Genomic DNA, 21,820 nt, shown 5'->3' with positions numbered 1-21,820 from the left:
GTGAGTTATGTTTTTCAGCATTCAGTAATAGGATTACCTGGCAGCAACAATACATAGACATATGTTTCTCTCACCCCGAGTTTTAACTTAATGTTCATGTGGACCACCCTTGTTCTCATTGTCCCCTTGATTTGTACTGTAATTGGATATTTGTATTTATTGTATTGCTTATTGTGTTGTGATGTGTTGTTTTTATATGCTGTTTATACTGTATTGCTTTGGGCATGGCCCCATGTAAGCCGCCCCGAGTCCCTGTTGGGGAGATGGTGGCGGGGTATAAATAAAGTTTTTATTATTATTATTATTATTATTATTATTATTATTATTATTATTATTATTATAGACAAAAGAGTGAGAAGGAAAATGGAAATGCAGGTTGGAAGCAGGTCTTTTGAGCACTGGGAAAGTAGTAGTGAAACTTCTAACAGCAGAAATTAGGAAAATACTTTTAAGAATGATACAAAAAGAAGTAATGGGAATTACACAGATTATCAGGATGGGCTAGGTATATATGGAATATAAGATGCCTGTATGTCTAAAAATACATTTCTTTGAAATATGGAAAATACATGTTAATGTGCAGCCAAAGTAGTGAGGTCTTCTGACTCTGAAATGATGGATATTAAATTGTTATTTTTCCACCTATGGTGAACAGTCAGCCCTTCACATTTGATGGGATTAGAGGTGCAGAACTCCTGCAAAAGTGGGAAAATTGCTAATAAAATACTTTTTTTAAAAACCTGAGAGAACACTTCTCTAGGAGTATCTAGATCTTCCAGCCCAACCATATGGTCAAATGTCAGAAGCTGACCACAGTATCACAGTGCTGAAGTACCTACAAATGCTTAGAGAAGTGTTCTCTCTTGGAACCTCTAGGTCTTCCAGTTCAGCTCTGTGATGGAAGCTGGCCACAGAGTTATGCTGGGGGATCTGGAAATCCCTAGAGAGGACGTTTTAATCAAATCTGTGAATAATCAAATCCACAGAAATCATACCCACAAATGTGGAGGGCCAACTTAGCCATTTTTAGCAACAGTAAATGCATACAGTACCCAAACTAATAGAAATGAATATAATAACGTACTGAAGCCATCTGCAACTGATCAGTCTACAGGATGATACTTTCAGTCCAAAAGCTTCATATCACAACTGCTCAATTGTGGATGGCTTCAGTACATCAAATTCTCATAATTATAGTAAATTCTTGAATCTCCCCACCTCTCTGATCTGAACAGACTGAAATGATAGGTAGCCCTTGTAATTATTTCATAACTGGTGTCAGAGATCTCAGGGATGCAGAACAGATGGGCCTGCTGTACCACTGCTGCTGCTGGCCCTAGAGAAGCCCTGATGGAAATTTGAAATATTACAGGTTAGTCCTAATGTGGTACCCCAAAGTTGCTGGAAGCTTCCCCATTTTTCCGTATAAGCTTCCCTATTTAACCTATCCTATTGAATTACCTGTCAAGTGCATGAACTATTGGGGCAGGGGGGATATGAAAGCCCACAGTCCCCTCACTAGGACTTTTCCCAATTATCATCAAGGCATGTTGAATCTATAGTGTTCTTTGAAAAGATCAACTATTTGACACATGTCAATATGATTGTGAAAGCAAGGTATGTGGGAAATACATTTTTCTTTTCCTCAATGAGAAGGTATGTGTCAATGCATTCTGCTGATAAAATAGTTAATGCATCCTGCAGAGAAAATAGTATTTGCTTAAGTAAACTCCATGGAATTGATGGGGTTGTCATAAGTCAACAGACAACTAGAAGGTGGTATTGTTGTATCTTGATGGCACCACATTCTCCTTTGCAGAATATGCTGGTATATCACTATCATACTGTTTGGGGACATCTACCTCATGGTTCAATAGTGACAGAATATCTTGTTGTCCTCCTCTGGTTTATAATCACTCTATTTCCATCAATGATATAAATGCTATAAAGATTTGAGAATATTTGTAAGACTTCCATTGAACCAAAGCAATTCAAGCAATAGCAGCATGAAATTGATTCTTAGATTTTTGTATGTTTTTAATAATTGTATAGTGTTCAGTGCATTATTTAAAAAAACAGTGATGCCTTAATTGTGATAATTTTCCCATGGTTTAGGCAACTTTTATTGTTTGTGGGTCACCTTGTCCCCTTCTCCAGGAAAAAAATAGCATTAAAATGCAACAAATGAATGAACTGGAACTGGAAATACGTTTTTGTACAGTGGGGAAGTGAGACAAGATCAAGAGGATTAGTTACTGTTTCCCTGCAATGCTCATGCCTGTGATTTAATTCAGCAGTCGAGTTGCTCTTTCAAAAGGAAAATTGTTTTCTTTTTTCCCTTTGTTTTCATAGATTGAAGATACTGCAGAAACAAAAATGGGGAAACTATATAAGCATGAGCTTGTCTATACAGTCTTCTGTGCTGTGCAAAACAAAACGAACCACAAAGCACATGCTTATTCTAACTTTGCTTTTGAAATCTGCTTTTATCAATATTCTTCCGAATCTGCCCTCAAACTCTACAACAGATTTCAAACATTCTCAGCAAATCCAGTTATTGATTTGTGTCAGGAACATCCAAGAAATGGAGTAGCAGAAGATGTGTTTCCTTTACTACCTCATCAGATGGCCGGCAGCAAAAGGAGGTGACAGTCTGCTTTGCTGCAAGATGTGGGGAATCCAGCACCCCATGCCTCGCATTGCCTGCATTGCCCACCTTGCTAGGAGGGTGATCACATGGGGGGGAGGTGTGGTGTGTTTGGCTCCCCCCCCCATAGATTGGGCAACATGGGAAGCGATCAGGGCAGTGGTGGCATGCCGGTTCCACCCTTCTGCACCCACAGAGCCGGCACAACATTGTTTGATGGGAGCCGGCCTGCTCCATAGGTAACTGATGAGGTGTGGCTCCAAAGCAAGGGAGTTGAGGGTCTCCATCTACAGTTTCTTGATCTTACTTGATGGAGAACAGCCTTCAGTTCAAATCATTCTCTTTAAGAATGAGTTGAAGTTCACAATCCAAATGACATTTTCCTACATAGGCAGTTTTAGAGTCAATGCTTATTGATACAGATAGTAAGTGGTTATACAATTACATAACCATGAAACAGTGATATCTTTGGACTTTTAGATCCTTTGAGGGGAAGCAATAGCTATTTTATACATAGGCAGTTTTACTTCTGACATTTCTTACTGTCTTTGTTCCATAGCCTCACAATGACTCAGTGATTGCTAGAACTAAGCAGGCTTAGCTTCAAATTTCTAGCATTTCAGGAAGGTGAGGGTGTTGGCACCACAAATAAGAATTTTGCGCGTGCACACACACACACACACACACCACCACTGAACAAATTCCTTTGGTCTCAAAACTTTTGACAGTACATAAAACATAAAACTTCAGCTGAACATCTATTAATACCATTTAGGCATCAAAAAGGGTAGGGAAATATTGTGGGAATGAAAACCCATCAAATATAAGAGTTAAAGACATGAATGACTTTCCATGTCTTGTTTTCTGGAAAGCTCAAAAATTTGGAACTGAAGGAAAGAAATATTTAAGGGGTTAGTATACTGGCTTGAGGTTAATATTCTCATTCTGCCACCCCATGTAGCATCACATATTTGTGATGCTCTTTCTCTGTAATTGTGATCACACGGGGCCCTTTCATCCTATTATAGAACCATGATTTACTTTAACTTTCATAGCAATATCCTCTGGAGTCCTGGAGTTTATGGTTTATTGAGTTGAGAGAACCCCTGAGTTGACAATTCTAACTCTTTTCTAAATTACAACAAAGAGCAAATGTGATAGAGTGGTTGGAGTTCTGGATTAGGATTCCACAAGACCAGAGCAAGTGACACTCTCTCAGTCTAAGAGGAAGAAAATGGAAAGCCACCTCGGAATAAAGTTTGCCAGATATAGGTTTGTTTTAGGGTTGCCATATATTGGAAACAACTTGAAGGTACCTAACAATAAAACCCACAAAACAAGGATTACATAGGACATTGCCACAGCAGTTAAAGTGAAATGAAAAGATGTATAATTTTGTATTGTGAAAGCTCCAGGTAAATAAAGTCAAAATACAATATCAGCAGTGGAACTAAGAATCCCCAATCTCTTTGCAGGCCTTGTATATACGAGGGTTGAATGAAAAGTAATGCCTCCACCTTCGTAACTGCTCAACAGATGACAGTACTGGTATGCAGCAGGTACGGGCATGTTCAGTAGACTCTCCTCTACAGTTCCATTTGGTGGGAAGCCTTAGTATCGAACAGTTGTGTTGTTAAAGTGCAAAGTATGGAATCCTGCTCAGACGGTCGGTCAATGCAACTTAAGTAATGTGCAGTCGCTGAATTCTTGACAGCAGAATGTGTCAAGAACAGCAGATTCATCAGAGAATGCAAGTTGTTTATGGTGCTTGTGTTGATGTGAATACTGTGCGTCATTGGGCGAGTAAATTTAAAGATGTTGAGGTGGGAACATCTGACTTGTATGACAAACAAAAAGTTGGATGTTCTGTGACAGCAATCACTGAGTTTTATAAGCAAAAGGTTGTAAATTCATCGTAGAACTCAGAGAGAAATTTCAAGCATAATCGGCATTTCACAAGAACGTGTGGGTCACATTATTGCTTTGCTTGGCTATCGGAAGATCTGTGCATGATAGGTACTATGAAACGTGGGTTGCGGAAACATAGTGTCTACTTCTTCCGTGATGGCTTCAGAAAACTTGTTCATTGTTGGCAGAAATGTATCCAATTGTCTGGTGATTATGTGGGAAAGTGAACAGTGGTAGTTAAAGAGCACATTCTAAGGATTGTTTCTGTGCTTGATTTATTGAAATATTCCCATCCAAACCGAAGTAACGAAGGTGGAGGCATTACTTTTCATTCAACCCTCTTAGTTTTATACAGCAGACAATAGTTGTATTTGAGTGGCTAGTACAAATTTAATGTCCTTTTAAATACCAAAGCTATTGATTCAGATTTTCACATTATCTAATTTCCTTTATACACAGGTTTTTGGTTATTCTTATCACCTTACCTCAAGCATGGAGAAGGCTGCCAAGTCAAGGAAATGCAGCAGCCTAGATAGACCAGATTATAAATTCCTGTATGTTAACAATATAGTGTGCTGCATTCAGTGCATGTTCAGATTGGCAATAAATAAAGAAATAACAGATATCAGAAATTAATCTCCGTTATTATGTGCCATGGGCTAGCCACAGAAAAGTTCCTGTTCACTGGTGTTGCAAGTTAATTACCACACTGTCACCAGGCATTATGTGCTTCCTGTCAAGTTCTTATGACAGGTCTTGGTATCTTGAGTCCTCATTCCAGTTGGTAGTGAATGGCAGCGCATTGCTGTGTGATACTTCTGTCATGTCATTCTCTGATGAGTCTGTAATGAACCTGGGTTAGAGCTGATCCCTGTGAATGATGGCAATAAAGTTATTTTATTCAAAGTACTTTTCATTAGTGTTATACATTAAGTATTCTAGGGAGGAATCCCAACAAACCTGAAATAAATACTCTCTATGGAAAGTCTGCATTCCTGAATACTAATAAGTCAGTACTGTGTACACAGCGTATGCTGCAGGGCAGGATCAACGAAAAGCAACAATTACTATTGTCTGCTATTGCCTTAGACAAACCAGTCAACAGGAGCATCAGCAGCACTCAAATATACAATCAACTGTTAATATTTTTGTTAATTGTGGAGCATGGATTATAACTATCTGTGTTGACTTCAATTATTTGTTTTCCTTTAGTATTGTCACAAGTTTGTTAATGATGGGAGGCATGCCATATTCCAGTGCCCACAATCTGAGCCACATACTGTAATTAGTGTAGAATACAAATTGCTTTCCAGTTAGAAAAATCAAGTCCATTAATTTGGACATTGCACTGTTTTTCTTCTGGCACATATCATGAAGTTGAGGAAGCAGCTGTGGAAAAACACTCAGCCATTTTCTCATGCCATTAATACTTAGTATTTCTAATCTATTCCATTTGTTTTTCTGAATGTTCAATTAGGCACTAAAAAAATTAATATGCCCTAAAATGAATCCATTTCAGCTCCCATAAAAGGATTTCCTCTGAGATACATTCTTCAGCAGTCACATGTATGTTCTTTAGCAATCAAATGTGCACATAAGGGTCACATTTTCCTTTTAATGAGTATCCATGAAACTGAGGGCACTTCCAGGCAGCACAAAACCATGGGTTTAAGTCAGGGGCAAAAAATCCGGCGACCTGAGGAGAGGTCCACATACTGACCAGCTGGTCCCGGGATTTCTGCCTCCATCGTCCAGACTTGCTACTTTGTTCTGGGATTTTGCAGCTCTTAAGAAACTTAAGATACAAATATGCAAATATGTGAATCATTGTATGAGTTCTATTCCTGGGTTATAGAGGCTGCATGGCTATCTGTACAGACAAGTTTGGCCGTGTACTTGTGCCTTGGATCTACAGGGTGCTGTTCCTAGGTTATACATGTCTGTTCCTCATTGCTTTTATCATGAAAACATGAGGGGAAATTGATTACATGGCATAATCTTTGTTTGTGTGCCACAAACTTCATTAAACTTGTGAAGGACAAAGTTTCTCTTGCCAAGATAAAGCTTTCATCCTCTTGTCAACTGTTGCCATGTTTTTAGGATACAACCAATTAGGAACCAACATGTATAGCCTGGAAACAAACCAGCATAAAAAAAATCCCATGTTTTCTGAATGTAGGGACATACAGAGATTTGAATATCCATTTTTTTTTCTGGCCAGAACCAGGATATTCCCACACCTGAAAATTTCATGGTTTTTGCTGTTTGTAGCTATTGCTCTCGTATTTTGAGGGAACAGTATTTGGCCATCCACCATTTTAATGCAGGGGGCTCCTGGGATAAAGGTAGTGTTTGGACCGGCCCTAAGAAAACTAAATGCAAGATAATTATGTGTTACGAAGGACCACTATCTTTCATCACTTAAAAGCATATATCTGCAAAGAAAAAGATATTTCAACAAATATTTCAACATATTCAATATGATATAAGTCTGGAGGTTGACAATGAATTAGTAAAGACAGTAGCCAGTGACTTTTAAAAGAAGACAGGCTTTCAGTAGTTGTAAGATGTTTATCAAACAGATAAGATTCCAGACTGATCTGAAGGATTTGCATGCTTGGCAGAAAGACTGAAGCCATCTTCTTTTCTTTTCCTTTCCATCATACCCATCCAATGGTTGCAAAATTACAGGTTCAGGAAACAGAAGACTCTGTTCAGCAGAGTTAGAAGCTGACTCTGTCAGACATGAGAAATATAGGCTTCACTCACTCACTGAAATGGATTCATTTTAGGGCATATTAATTTTTTTAGTGCCTAATTGAACATTCAGAAAAACAAATGGAATAGGGTATAAATGCAGTCATCCAACAGTTTCTCTGGCATTCATGTTTGTATCTTGATGACAATTCAGCGATTAGTAGAACATAAACAATTTTTTTTAAAAATCAGGACACTAGTTTAGTAGACTGTGGAAATGTTATGGATATCATTTATCTGGATTTGAGCAAAGCATTTCTTAATGTCTCCCATGATATCTTGATTAGCAAACTGGCTAATATGAAATAGATGGAAATGTCATCGGGTGGATCCACAATTGGTTGGAAGTTTGCTCAAAACATCATCATCAGTGGTTGTGCTTCAAATTGGAAGGAGCTCTACCAATTCCTTGAAATGCTTTATGGTAATGATGGCACATGCCCTAGTTCAGATTATTGCTGCCTCAGGTTGTGGAACTGCCCTTGAACTCAATTGACAGACCCAGTCTTTTAAACGTGAACACGCCAATCTGTATTTTATAATGCGTTTTATGAATGTCTGATGTAAGTTAATTTTTTAACTGATTAATAGTGTATTGTACAATTTTTATATATGCATTTTATTGTAAGCCGCCCTGAGTCCCCTGTTGGGTGAGAAGGGCGGGATATAAATATTGTAATAAATAAATAATAAATATTCAGAAACTCAGCTGACTCATGAAAGCTGGTTACAATAAGCACACAGCTCCCTTATTACAACCAGCCAATCTCCAAGCACAATTGAACTTGTTGGATATGACCCATAAAGCCCTACTGTACTTGGGTCCAGAAAAAAAAATAATGAGCTTCCTTCAAGCCTTCTTTTGTTTAGGGAAATGTTGGAATCTTAGTATTCAGCTAAGGTTGTCTTCTGTCATGTCATAAATTTATGCAATAAAACCATTTGTGCCTTTCTGGATTAGGGTTCATTTATTTCCAGTTTAAGAGTTTAGAATTGCTTAATTCTGGCTGTCTAAAAGTCTTTGACATATGGGATTCATTGCATAGTTCAAAGAAAGGTGCATTGGCATTTGTCTGTAAGGAAGCCAATTTTCTTAATACAATAAAAGCATCAAACAACCGCCCCTTTACATTTTAAATACAATAAATATTTAAAGTTTACTTTTCAAGTCACCTTTTCATACATTAACAGTGTGAGTATTAGTTCACATCTAACTAGCACTTCAACTAAATTACACTAATACTTCACCCCTTTTATCAAGACATTAAAATGGGAGAAAGATAAGAAAATGTGACATATTGAAAACCAAAATAAACCTAAGAAGTTTAATTTGATGCTCTGTATGAACAGTAAAGAAAGCTTGCCATATTAAATCATGTTTTTTTTACCAGCCAATTATGCTGTATGGACTTGTTACCTTTCACTGCTCCATTCCTTTAACCATCAGATTTAACAACTCCCAGGCCTATTTGTTTATTTTTAGTATTGAACTTGAAACGTATTTGTGGGCCAGGAGTATAGTCCAGTGAAGAGTCTTTTAAGTATTTCAAGGTTAAGTGCTTAATTGGTTGTGTGATTCTTTTATTTCTAGAGATATAGACCTGTTCTGCCAAAGAAGTTTTTCAAACCACCATGCAATATAAAGAATCAATATAACAGAATAAAAGCAAAAAGTAAACTTAAAAAAACAACAACTTAACAGTGATGTTTTAACAGCCTATCAAATTCCATGGGGATGGAATCAATCCTACTGGAATCACACAATCAGAACATTGCTCTCTTAATAACAGAACATGAAACAGGTCCTCTAATGAAGATTGTAGCAGATGGGTATTATTATACAGAAGCATGGAGACATGAACAGGATAATTGTGGATTGAGACTCTTGGAGGTCTCTCATTCATGGTATTGTCATCAGTCAAAGCTGACCTGAGGACAAATAGCAACAAGAAATGAAGTCTTTCAGATATCTTGGCACAAGCAAATTATCTACTCTTTCAATTATCTATCCATTTTGTTGTTTTGGTTATGTAAACTCAAGATTTTTGTATTTGGCTATATGATGAAAGAAACTGGTGAAGAATGGAATTCTAAATAACAAAAAATATGTGCTTTACATTCAACATAGCAGTCTGTGCATCTTTTGCAGAGTTTCACTTGGGTATTTTTTTGAGTGAGACAGCATGCCATAGTGCTAGTAGTGTTGGATGACAACTCTGAAGATTAGGCTTCAAATCCACACTTGGACATGAAAGTTCATTGCCTCTGAATTAGTGTCGAAGTTCAATGCCTCTGAATCAATGTTTGTGTTTGACAGCTCTGGATGAGTCCAAGCCAATGGGCAACTGCAACAGGTCTGAGATGGCCAATATTTTGAATTTAGGGGGCAACACAGAGGCTTCCAGAGGAAAGGCCATTCAGTCTTCCCATATTGGCTAGTACAAGGGTTATCCAAGACATTTGGAGGAGTGCAAAACAACCTTCAGATGTCATATGTGGCCTGAGGCTGTGTAGTACAAGTCCTATAATGTGAAAACTACTGATTTTTCAAATTTGTAGTTGCAGTAATTGCTTTGAAAAACAATATGCACACATTATAAAGAAAAATTCAAAACTTTTCTAATTCTGGGACTTGTACACTTCAACCCATCTTAAGTTCTTACATGCTGCCCACATATGGAAAAGAAGATTCAATCTCCCATAATGTGCATTTTTTATGCTTCCAGTTCAGCAAAAGAATGCTTCCAGTTCAGCAATTAGATAAAATATTTATTTATTACAGCTTTAGCTTAGAAAGAATTTTTTTCTCTCATGGCAACTCCAAAAGCTCCATCTTACCAAGGGATCCTTGAAATAGTACTATTATGTTGGTTAAAATAATCATAATAATCATAATCATATTGGTATCATAATCCTAACAGGTTATGAATATATTCCTAATAGAGACCCTACACTGTAGATTCCTTTCTTATATATAAATTCAGCAGTATTTGTTTCTTTGTTTTACCACCTGCTTATCTCTTAGTGATGAATGCAAGGCAATAAAGTAAAATAGAATACTTTATAAAATTAAACATTTTTAAAACAATAAATTGTCATTAGTGCCAAATTTATCATTGCACTTATGTATGCTTACTGCTTAAGCACAGGGGTCCGTTAGCATGGGAGGGCCCATCTTCCTGCCATTTTTTTTGTTTTTGTTTACAATGGATTTTGCTTATATTGTGCAGTTCTAAATTTGAAGGTGTTCTGTTTTGGAGCAATTCCAGACATAATGGTAGAGTTGATAGTCTATGAGATAGTGCCATAAGCAGGCAGTGTAGGCTTACAGGGTCCACATTCTTCAGGGCCCAAGTAAGAGGCCTCATAACTTAACTATCGCAGAGCCTCATTTGTCCTAAATCCAGCACTGATTGTCCTGGTAAAACCAGTAAAACTATTTTTAACGCATTTGAAACATAACTCAACAATGGAGGGAACAATAGAGGCCACAATTAAGAAATCCTTACACAACTATCAGTTAGTGACCAAGCCCTTCTCTAAATAAAAAAAGCTTCTGTAACATAGTCCGTAAGATTATTCCCTTTTGCAAAAGCATCATTTTCTTTATTATGTTGGGGTGAATTGCTTAATATATAAACAAGTTCATACATAATTTATTCTCAGCATGGAGATCAGTTGCTGAGTCAGTCATGTAATGGCTAAGAGAACAACAATAGTTTCTGCAAGCCAACAAGCTCTGTAATTTTCAGAAACAATGGGAATAACTGAGTTCCCAAAATCTGGGATGCACTTTTATAAAAATATTTTTAATGCCCCTTCTACATTGCCATATTATCCAAAGCAGATTATATTATTAAAGCAGATAGAAGGGGCATGGGCCTCTTTAATTCTCTCTGAATAACATTCATTAAATCTTCTCATACTCCCAATGAGTTGCTCTCTTGCAAGTGTTTGAAAAATCAGCCTTCTGCACAATGAACAGTACTCTAGTGAGGCAGAACAATCCAGCAATGAAACTCCATAAACTGAAACAATCTTGCACAACACAAATGCTTTTTAAATAAAAAATTACATCCCTTTTGAATACCCTCAAGCCTATTTGATGATCTAGGATCCCATCCTTGTTTTGCTGTAGTAGGCCACCTGAATGGCCATTCCATGCTAGGAATGTAGAAGCAATTGGTTGTATCTTTGTAACCAGACATAGAATGTTATATCATCCATGAAACCTTCAAGGACCTTAGAAGACCTCAACAGGAAATGCAGTTGGTTTGCATCTGGCTACAGGGTGATCCTCCCTATCCTCCACAAGCAATAGAATGGTTGTTTGAGGGCTACAGTAGCAACAATCTGAGTCCTTAGCATGATGAGCTGATAATCATAGTGGAGTTTCATTGGGGAACTCAGCAGAGCCGGCCCTAGGTATTTTTCAAGTGTAGGCTAACAGAATTTTGGCACCCGCCCCCCAAACCAATCACTGAAAAATAAAAGCGTTGGATAAGCGAAAATGTTGGATAATAAGGAGGGATTAAGGAAAAGCCTATTAAACATCAAATTACATTAAGATTTTACAAATTAAGCACTAAAACATCATGTTTTACAAGAAATCAACAGAAAAAGCTGTCTCGACTGCGCCCCCGTATGTTTTGCGCCCAAAGCGACCGCTTAATTCGCCTCATTGTTGGACCGGCCCTGGAACTCAGGCTGCATTGGACAATGTATGATCTCACTCATTGTCTGCTAAACTTAATAAAGACTGAAGCAGAGCTAAACTCATGGCGTTCCATTTTTCACATATGACCATTGGGATGCAAGTGGCCATTCAACATCAGAGTATGGTCAAAATGGGGAAAGTTATTAATGAAGAAGAACACAAAAGGAAGAAGAGACTGTACTCTGCACCTATCACTGGGGTAGTCTTGCTTTTCCACCTGCAAAAGAAAACGTACAAGACCTTTTTTTTCCATGTTCAAACTCCCTATTGACAATGAGGATTTTCATGTGGAAATCCTCAGCCAAAGCTGAGCTCTTCCAATCTTAACTTAATATACCGTGTTTCCCCGAAAATAAGACAGTGTCTTATATTAATTTTTGCTCCCAAAGATGCGTTAGGTCTTATTTTCAGGGGATGTCTTACTTTTCCATGAAGAATTCACATTTATTGTTGAAAAAAATGAACATTTATTATATACTGTACAGTAGTTGTCATTACAAACCAGCATAACCAAACTGTGAATCTTATCAAGATTTTGTTGTTGCTACCATTATTTCCATGTACAACAATCTATGGTATGTACATTTACCGATCCTGCATGCTTTGGTGTTTTGTTTGGTGGGCATGTTTCCAAACAAAAACTTTGCTAGGTCTTACTTTCGGGGGAGGCCTTATATTTAGCAACTCAGCAAAATCTCTACTAGGTTTTATTTTCAGGGGATGTCTTATTTTCAGGGAAACAGGGTATGTGCAGACGTGGAAAAACTTTAAAGTCAATTTCTGTACTTAAATAAAAAGAAATTAAAGCAATGAACCCAATTTCCCTTGCCAACAGGAACAACCGAGGCACTCTTCAGCTACAGCAAGAAAAAAATGAGCAACAAATGCATTGCTTTAGAAGAAGAGGACTGGACTTTTGAAGATCTAAAATGAAAACCCTCTTCAGGTAAATGCTAGGAGAGTGAAATCCTGATTACAGCCTCATCACCTTGCTGCCTGCAGTCTTTCTCCGCCATTTCATTCAATAGTCTGTCATGCTCGTTACCAGGAAATGAATTCTCTTCACTCTGACATTTCATATACTTACTGATATGGCATATAATGAACACTCTACAGAACTGTCAACTTCTGACAAAATTAACTTTTTGTTGTATTTAACCCCCCCCCCCCCCCCACCCACCCACCCAACAAGACCACTTTTAGAGCCAAGTTGAGTCCTATCGCTGGTGTTTTGTGTTGTTGTACAATAAATACGATTTCTACTCATGAAGCAACCCTATCCTTGTCTGTTCCTTTAGAGCAGGGTTCCCCAAACAAAGGCCTATGGGATAGATGCCACCCTCCAAGGTCATTTACCTAGCCCCCACCCTAAACTTTAGACTTAAAGTTGCCTCATTCTGAAGTGACTTGAAGGCAATAACAACAACAATCCTAATTAACTTGATTATTTCATCAGCCAAAAGCAGACCCACACTTCCCATTGAAATACTGGTAAGTTTATATTGGTTAAAATTGTTCTTCATTTTAAATAATACATTGTTTTTTGTGGGTGTTTTTTTGCACAACAAATAAGATATGTGCAGTGTGCATTGGAATTTGTTCATGTTTTTTTCAAACTATAATCCCATCCAGAACCGGCCTGAGGTAATTAAAAAGGGTACACAAAAAAAAAATGCGCCCCCCCCACGCTGCAGGAGGCGTGGCTGCATGAAGTGAGAGGTGTGGCCAGACCTGGTCCCGCCTCCTGTGCCACGCGCCCTGACCCCACCTCCTGTGTTGAGCAGCCATGCCTACCGTTGTGCAGGTGGCACAGGAGGCGGGGCCAGGACATGCGGCGCGGGAGGCGGGGCCACCTCTGGCCCCATCTCCTGTGGCGCGCACCCTGGCCCAGCCGGCCTGACCCAGCCAGGCTGCAGTGGGAGTCCTTCCAGGCCGTAGCGAAGGCCCAGCCAGGCCTGGAAGGACTCCCACTGCAGCCTGGTTGGGCCAGGCTGGCTGGGCCAGGGTGCACGGTGCGGGAGGCACGGCCAGACCTGGCTCTGCCTCCTGCACTGCACACCTTGGCCCTGCCTCCCGCACTGCACGCCCTGGCCCCGCCTCTCACGCTGCACGGGAGGCGGGGCCAGGGCGCTGCAGGAAAGTCCTTCCAGGCCACAGCGAAGGCCCAGGGCCTTCGCCGCAGCCTGGAAAGTCTCCCGCCGCAGCCTGGCTGGGGCAGGCCAGCCAGGCCAGGGTGCGCAGCATGGGAGGTGGGGCCAGACCTGGCCCCGCCTCCCGTGCTCCATGCCCTGGCCCCGCCTCTTGTACTGCGTGGTTGGTGGGGCCAGGGCGCATGGTGCGGGACGTGGGGTCAGGGCGCAGGAGCCTCCCAGGGGCTTGATAGTGTCCCCGGGAACATGGCGCGCAACATGGGGGTGTGGTTGGCTTCCTGTGTTGGGCCAGGCCTGATCCCATCCCACCCCCACCCCCCAACAGTCTGAAGGATCGTGAAGCAGCCCTCTGCTTAAAAAGTTTGAGGACCCTTGCTTTAGAGACTTTTCAAATCAATTACTTATTTTCCCAAGAATAAGGTTCCACAGTCACCTACGTGTCCACTGCCAGGACACTACACCTGGAAGACAATCATACTCAAACAACGAGGAATTGTCTATGAAAAGTAAATACCAGTATTGAAGTATCAGTCAGTCTTCTTCATAGATTCAATAATTTATTGGAACTCTGGCTGCTGCTAAGATGGACAAATCTCTCTCTTATCTTAATTGGAGCTTTCTGGTGCTGAGCATTGTGTACTCAGGGGCCCCAAGTCCAGTCGCCATGTATATTGCAGCAGGGGATAAAGGCCTAAAGCCTGCTTATTTCCCAATTCTAAAGCACATATCTAGATTGAGCTCTCAGCCTTGCCTATTGGAGAGAGGGGAAGTGTATGATTAATATATACCTTATTTGAACCTTAATGACATCTTAATAGTGGTTTGGACAGAGGTCAAGGTATACTATATTGACACTGAACATGCATGGTTCTTAATATCTGCTACAATATCTATGCCATTACACATATTTCATAGTAACCACTCACTGGAGTGAAGTGGGAGTATATTTCATTGCAACAGCATGTAGCCACTGAACTCCAACCCCATCTGTATCCTTTTGGACCACTGTTTGCTCAAGCAGTAGCAATAGCAATCATTGCTGTTTCAAATGGCAACTGGTGTGTTTTTGCTTTAAGCACATTATACGCAACTGTTAGTGCAGTTGCCTTAGGGAATTGTGTCAGTAGCTGTCATAGCCAACATGTCCCATGGCTCCTATAGTAAAGTCCGGTGTTTCTACAGGAATGGGAGCTGCTTGCTATATTCCAGGCTCCGTGGAGCATGTTTCTATGGAAACAGGCCGGCATTACGTGGCTGTTGACAGCTTGGGATAGTTTTATTCTGAAATGCTTGAAAACATAACAGGTGGATCCTACCCAGGTAGCAAACAACATGGAAAATGGAGAACAATTAGATAATGAGGAAAGCATTTAAGGGAAGCATTGTTACAGAGTAGGCCAGGGCTATAGCCACATTGTAGATGAGAATTATAGTTTCCACTTCCTCCTTATCACCCACAATGGGGGATGAAGGCTCCTGAAAGGAAGCAACTTTGCCTCCACTGCCTCCTAATGGTTTCATAATTAGAAGTGTTTCCTTTCCTTATAATACTACAAGTATTACTATTGTGACCACTGCCACTACTATGACATTTCTTTTTTAGTGTTTCAAGGTCATTATTTACGCAGACAAGATTCCATTGTGAATGAGCCTATGTTCTGATCTAAATCACCTTTGTGCTATATGTCTCCATGATACTGAATCGAAGAAGAACAACATGGGGGCTAGTGGAAAGCATCACCACAACAAGGTAGCTATTTATTTATAAATAAAATATTTATACCTCACACTATATCAGAAAATCTCAGGGCAGCATATAAATAAAGTCAATACTGACAGATTAAAACCAATGTAAAGCAGTAAAACAACTTAAATAGACTAAAAGATATTAAACAAGCTGACAAGTTAAAATAGGCTAAGGAGGCTGGAAGAATTTAAAACCATGTGCATAAATATTTTGGAATCAGTCCTCTAGGCTTTAATGAATAACCATGTTTTTACTTGGCATCTAAATAAAGCCTTTGTTGGTGCTAGAAGTGTTGGGAAGGCATACCACAAATACCCCTGCAAAAATATGCATGTGTATGCTCTAAAATAGAACCGCTTTAGATTGTCTGTCCAAGGACACAGAAAGGATGGAAGGCCTTTCCAGTCCAATCTTGTAGACAGCACCCATTGCTGGAATAATGTGACTCCATTAAGGCCAACACAGAATGTGTCAAAAACTGATTAATTTATTGGGAGACAATTGAATATCTCCTAGAGTAGGTTTTGTCTCCACAAATATGTGGCCCTGCAGTGGAGAAACAATATAGAAAGGAAATGCCAATGATATAAAATGTTCATTTTAAGACAAGGGTGATCAACTTAATGCTGCTGTGATATCTTAAGTGACATAACAGATAACAGCAAAGTACCATGCAACACCTTTCAGGAGGTCCAAGCAGATATACTTCAGTGCATCTGCACTGTAGAAAGAATGCAATTTGACATCACTTTAATTGCCATGGCTAAATGCTATGTGATCCTGGGGCTTGTAGCTTGGTGAAGCACCAGCACTCTTTGGCAGAGAAGGCTAAAGACTTTATTAACATGTTGGTGGCACATTTCATGGTAAGGAGGAACCTGGATCTTTCTAGAATGCATCTATGCTGTAGAATAAACACAGTTTGACACCACTTGAATTGCCATGGCTCAATGCTATCCAATCCTGGGAGTTGTAGTTCAGTGAGGCACCAGGATTTTGACTAAGGACTTGTAAAATCACAGTTCCCAGGATTTCATAGCATGGAACTAGGGCAGTTAAAGGGATGTCCAACTGCATTACTTCTACACTGAAGATGCACCTTTTTTTGAAGAAGTTCCTTTGTTATAGAGAATTTCCTTATTCATGTCAATTTTTCACATTGAGATGCTTTTAAAAGGATGCCAGATTCATGTGAGGATCAGATGAGGGGTTCCCTTTCTTAACACACAGCCAGAATTATATTCAGAAGCCAAAGCACTGAAAGGTGTCTGAGAAAGGAGTTTGATGCTTGATAGCTGCTGGGCAAAAGTAAAAAACAGAACTTACATTCGTGCACAGGCAGAGCTATGCCCTAAGTTAAGGTCTCAACCATTATCACAGACTCTCAGGCAGCTTGATGGCACATTTCATTTCTACACTGTAGAATGAAGACAGTTTGACACCACTTGAACTGCTTTGGCTCAATGCTATGGAATCCTGGGAGTTATAGCTTGGGGAGTATAGATGCACCCCTAGACAGATAAGACTTCTCTGTTGACTTTCAGCAACTCATATAGTTCTCATTCTAGACTTCATAGAAGGAAACAGTGTCCTGGTGAAATTGTGTGGATTAATCGAAACCTATTTTGGACATAAGGGGAGTGGGTGTCGGAGACTGGAAAAACAACAACCCACTCTTCTGTCTACCTCCCCCCCCCCCCCAATATCATTATCTGACATATTTGCCAACAACATTCAGGTGGCTGTAATCACTGCAAACTCTTCTTGTAACACTCTTACCTTCCTGTGATAGAGATCTGACAAACAGCAGGGCCCACTCCCTCTGAATTACAAAATCTGTGACTGAAGCCACTTTGGAGAAAATTTAAAAAATATTCATGGTTTAGGAGATGACTTCCTTTTTGCTCATTTTATTATTCAGCTCAGTGCCAGTCAAACCAATTTAAGCTCCACAACATAAGAGTTATTTTTTTAAAAGAAGGTGGTAAAAAGAACCATGCCTGTCAACTTTTCATTACATTACTGCTCAGCTTTCACCTTGTGAAAAAAAGGAGACTTTAAAATTAAACTGTGTTAAAGTGTAAACCAGACACAGAAAAGGAGAAGTAAAAGTCAACACCTATAATATAGTCATTGAGCTACACCCTCCAATAAGTCTGAGAACCCCACATAAGTATTCAAGGGAATTCCAGCACCACCCTCTTATGTGATTTATCATCTATAAGTCTGTACAGCCACGGAAGGAAGTATTTTCATCTCTTCCCTCATCCATTGTTATAATAACCCATGAAGGCGATGTTTTCATGCAAGAGAAACAAATAAGGGCATTTCCATTTTTCTTTCTATGCTTGGCCCCTGTCCTTCCTCATTTGTCACCCCTTTGAAGGCAGTCCTAATATGAATTGCCAGTATTCAGTGCCCCCAAAGCAGTTTATTTGGGAATAATTGCAATACCAGCCAGAAACGTCTAACTAGTATATGATACAAATGTTTCCTTCACAGAGCATTACCGTAAATCTGTACCTTACAGCTTGCTATTAAGTCGTTTTATTTACCTCTGCTGGAATTGCCCATTTTGATTCCACAGGCAGAAAAATAAACAAGCAACAGAAGGAAATTTTACTGTTAATTAAAAACAGAACAGTTTTACTGGGGTTGCAACAAATGGTATGCCTCACCCAGCATCTTGTATGCATCGGGTTCCTATAGGAGATGTGACAGTAAAAGTCTGAAAGCCACCAGAGATACAGACATGGAATTTTCTCACATATAATTTTAGAAGAAGCCTACTAAGCAGCTATCTCTCTTGGAGTCTCCCCTACCCAGCAAAAAACTGCTTCTTAAATTCCCATGAGTTTTAGGGTACTTTGAAGAGACGCACAGACCCTGCCAAAAAAAAAAAAGGAGTAACGACATGGCAATGTTCATTTAAGGCAACTCTCAAATCTCTACTGAGAGACACCTTCAAGGAAAATTCAGGTGAGCATGCTGACGGATGCGGCATGCATATCTGTTTGGATTATATTTCAAATGTTAAGGCTCCTAAGGCACTTCTGGAATGTTTTCTGCTAGAGATGGATAAATCAGACTATTTCCTGTCAAAATCCGTTTTGAAGGCATTCAGTCATAAGTCTTTCTGTTCCAATTCAGCATTAGTCTGCAAAGTTTTTTCGGAAAGTGCATGCATACTCATTTTTGCATTCAGATAACCTGGACATTGGGCTGTATTGGGTTTTATATGTCATAAAGAGCACTTGTAATCATGCCTAGAAACAGATCAGTAGCCAAAGGAGCTGTTGTAACAACAGAGTTTTATGTTCCTTGTTACTCACCATAATATGGATGAAAATGAATGTTTGAAAATGTTTGAAATTGGCCAGTGTTGGCGTTGATCGGAGTCTTTGCATTTCAGTATTTGTTCAGCAAAAAAGTTGTACATTATATTCATCATATCATAATCCACCAGTACAGTGAGAGAAGAAACCTTTGTGGGTGATCTCAAAGATCAAGAATAATTTACAGTCAGGTGAGGAGAGACAGGAAGAAATATGCTTGTGTGTACATTTAGATATCCACTTGAGTGCATATGAGGTCCAGCGCATCTCAGAGAGTACATTTTTTAAAAGTCACCTTCTGCAAGATGTCCCCATCTATCTTGCAGATTCCTAAAATTTGCTAGAAATGAAGGGGATAGGACAATGGGGGACAATGTACCAGAACTGACAGGTCTGTGTTTGGCGGCTTTCCAGACAGGCCCTATGTCCTATGATATAATCCCAGGTTTTCTGCCTTAAACTGAATTATATGAGTCCGCACTGCCAGATAATCTGGGATCAGATCCTGGGCTATAAGGCCTGTCTGGAAGGTCCCTGAGTAGGGGTGTGCAAATGTTCATTTTTAATTCATTTTTCAGATCAATTTTTTTAGATTTGTGCATACAAATCAATATTAGAAACATGCAGGAAAGGTGTGTGTCTGGGTGGAGAATTTAAGAACTGAAACACTCACCGATCATTTTTGTTAAGATTCTGTAACATTTAGATACTTCCCAAGGTCAGTTTAATTTTCAGCATAAGTATTAAGCAATTTTGGTAAAGCCAAGAGAACATAAAGTGTTTAAAAAACCAACCCTGTTTTTCTTTGGCTCAGTCGTCATAAGGAAGGCATTGTGGGTGGGACTATCAAACTTGGGATGAAGACTGAGAACACAGCATTCTTAGAAATGTAGTTTGGGAAGGGAAGGCCCCTTGTGGCAGAGAATGCAAAAGGCCCTGCTCTAAACTATTCTATTTCTCAGAATGCAGTGCTCAGCATCTGAAAGCCTCAATGGCTTCAGCTATTTAGAGTCAGTCTAATAATAAATAAATAAATAAATAAAATTATTGAATCTGCAAAGAGAACTAAAGTAAGCAAATAATAACATAAATCTGTGCTAAGTTGAAGTTATGTGGTTGTGTATCATAAAGACAGACAGACATTCAAGGGGATTGCAGTTCTTGCTTTTTTTGGGGGGGGGGGAATTGTTTTTATCTAAATTTTTTAAATCCCCATAAATCTGTAGATGTGAAGGAAGATAAATGCTTTTGAGCTTTAGTGTTGGAGGAAAATCCTGAGAGTGCCTTGGACCGCAAGAAGACCCAACCAGTCTATCCTTCAGGAAATAATGCCCAATGGCTGCTCACTGGAGGGAAGGATATTAGCGGCAAAGATGAAGTACTTTGGCCACATCGTGAGAAGACAGGAAAGCTTGGAAAAGATCATGATGCTGGGGGAAATGGAAGGAAAAAGGAAGAGGCCAACCAAGGCCAAGATGGATGGATGATATCCTTGAAGTGACTGGCTTGACCTTGAGGGAACTGGGGCGGCGATGGCTGACAGGAAGCTCTGGCGTGGACTGGTCCACGAGGTCACAAAGAGTTGGAAACGACTGTGTGAAAGAAGAAGAAGAAGAAGAAGAAGAAGAAGAAGAAGAAGAAGAAGAAGAAGAAGTGAATCTTTATGAAACTTCTGGGGATTGATGCCCTGGTTATCTTGTGCATTGTATAGAAAATTCAAGCAGATAGCTATTGTAGTTTTTTTTTTAAAAAAAAAAGTTGTTTATAAAAACTTTGAATATTCCCCAAAAATCCATGGATATGTGAAACATTCTGAAATTTGGTGAGCTAATATTACTAAATGTGTTCTACTATTGCACTGTTTCACTCCAATGGCTTTAAAAATGATGGAGAAAGAAGCCCCTGAAGTTTCCCCAATTATAGTAATCATGTGCAATTACTATAACAAAATAACGAAATTTGTTAGTCTTGTTATAGTAAAAAAAAATCACTAACTATACTTTAGAAACACAGCCTCATGGTTTCCTTCAAATGGACATTTAATCCATGGATGAAGACTTCATGGATAGGGAAGGCCAACTATATATATATTTTACATAGAGGTTAGTGCCCTTTTGTTTTTACCCAGTTTGGGTCCCCAGAGGTTACTAAACAATAGCTGCAATCACTTTTTATTAACCACCATACAGACGGCTGATAATGGAAATTGTGACCCAACAGTATTTTTTCTATTATCAGCCGTTCATTACATATATATATATATATATATATATATATATATATATATATGTAATGGTGTTCCCCCCTGCCACTAAACAAAAGTACAAACCCCAGAACCTAGAAATTTGGCAGCACAATCCACCATCCTTGCCCCTAGATTCTGACAACAAAAAGAAAAGAAAAATAAAGTCCTAATTAGAGGGAGAGGAATATTTTTTTTAGCCAATTTCTGCCAGTTAGAAGGCTAAGCTCCACCCACTTGGTCTCCTAGCAACCCACTCAGCCCAGGGGACAGGCAGAGTTAGGCCTCATTTAGGCCTCTTCCACACTGCCTATAAA

General features: G+C 39.4%; 1 long non-coding RNA gene across 1 annotated transcript in view; it reads left to right on the top strand.

Moving 5' to 3' along the window:
- The window catches only part of LOC134298096 (uncharacterized), a 97,877-nt gene that overhangs the window by 52,606 nt on the left and 23,451 nt on the right, over positions 1-21,820 (top strand). The window contains exon 2 of the long non-coding RNA XR_010005070.1: positions 12,865-12,975. This is a non-coding gene — a long non-coding RNA (uncharacterized LOC134298096). The remainder of the gene's footprint in view (positions 1-12,864; positions 12,976-21,820) is intronic.

The sequence above is a fragment of the Anolis carolinensis genome, chromosome 3 (assembly GCF_035594765.1).
Source record: "Anolis carolinensis isolate JA03-04 chromosome 3, rAnoCar3.1.pri, whole genome shotgun sequence".
Taxonomy (NCBI): domain Eukaryota; kingdom Metazoa; phylum Chordata; class Lepidosauria; order Squamata; family Dactyloidae; genus Anolis; species Anolis carolinensis.
This window is presented reverse-complemented; position numbering and strand designations above follow the sequence as displayed.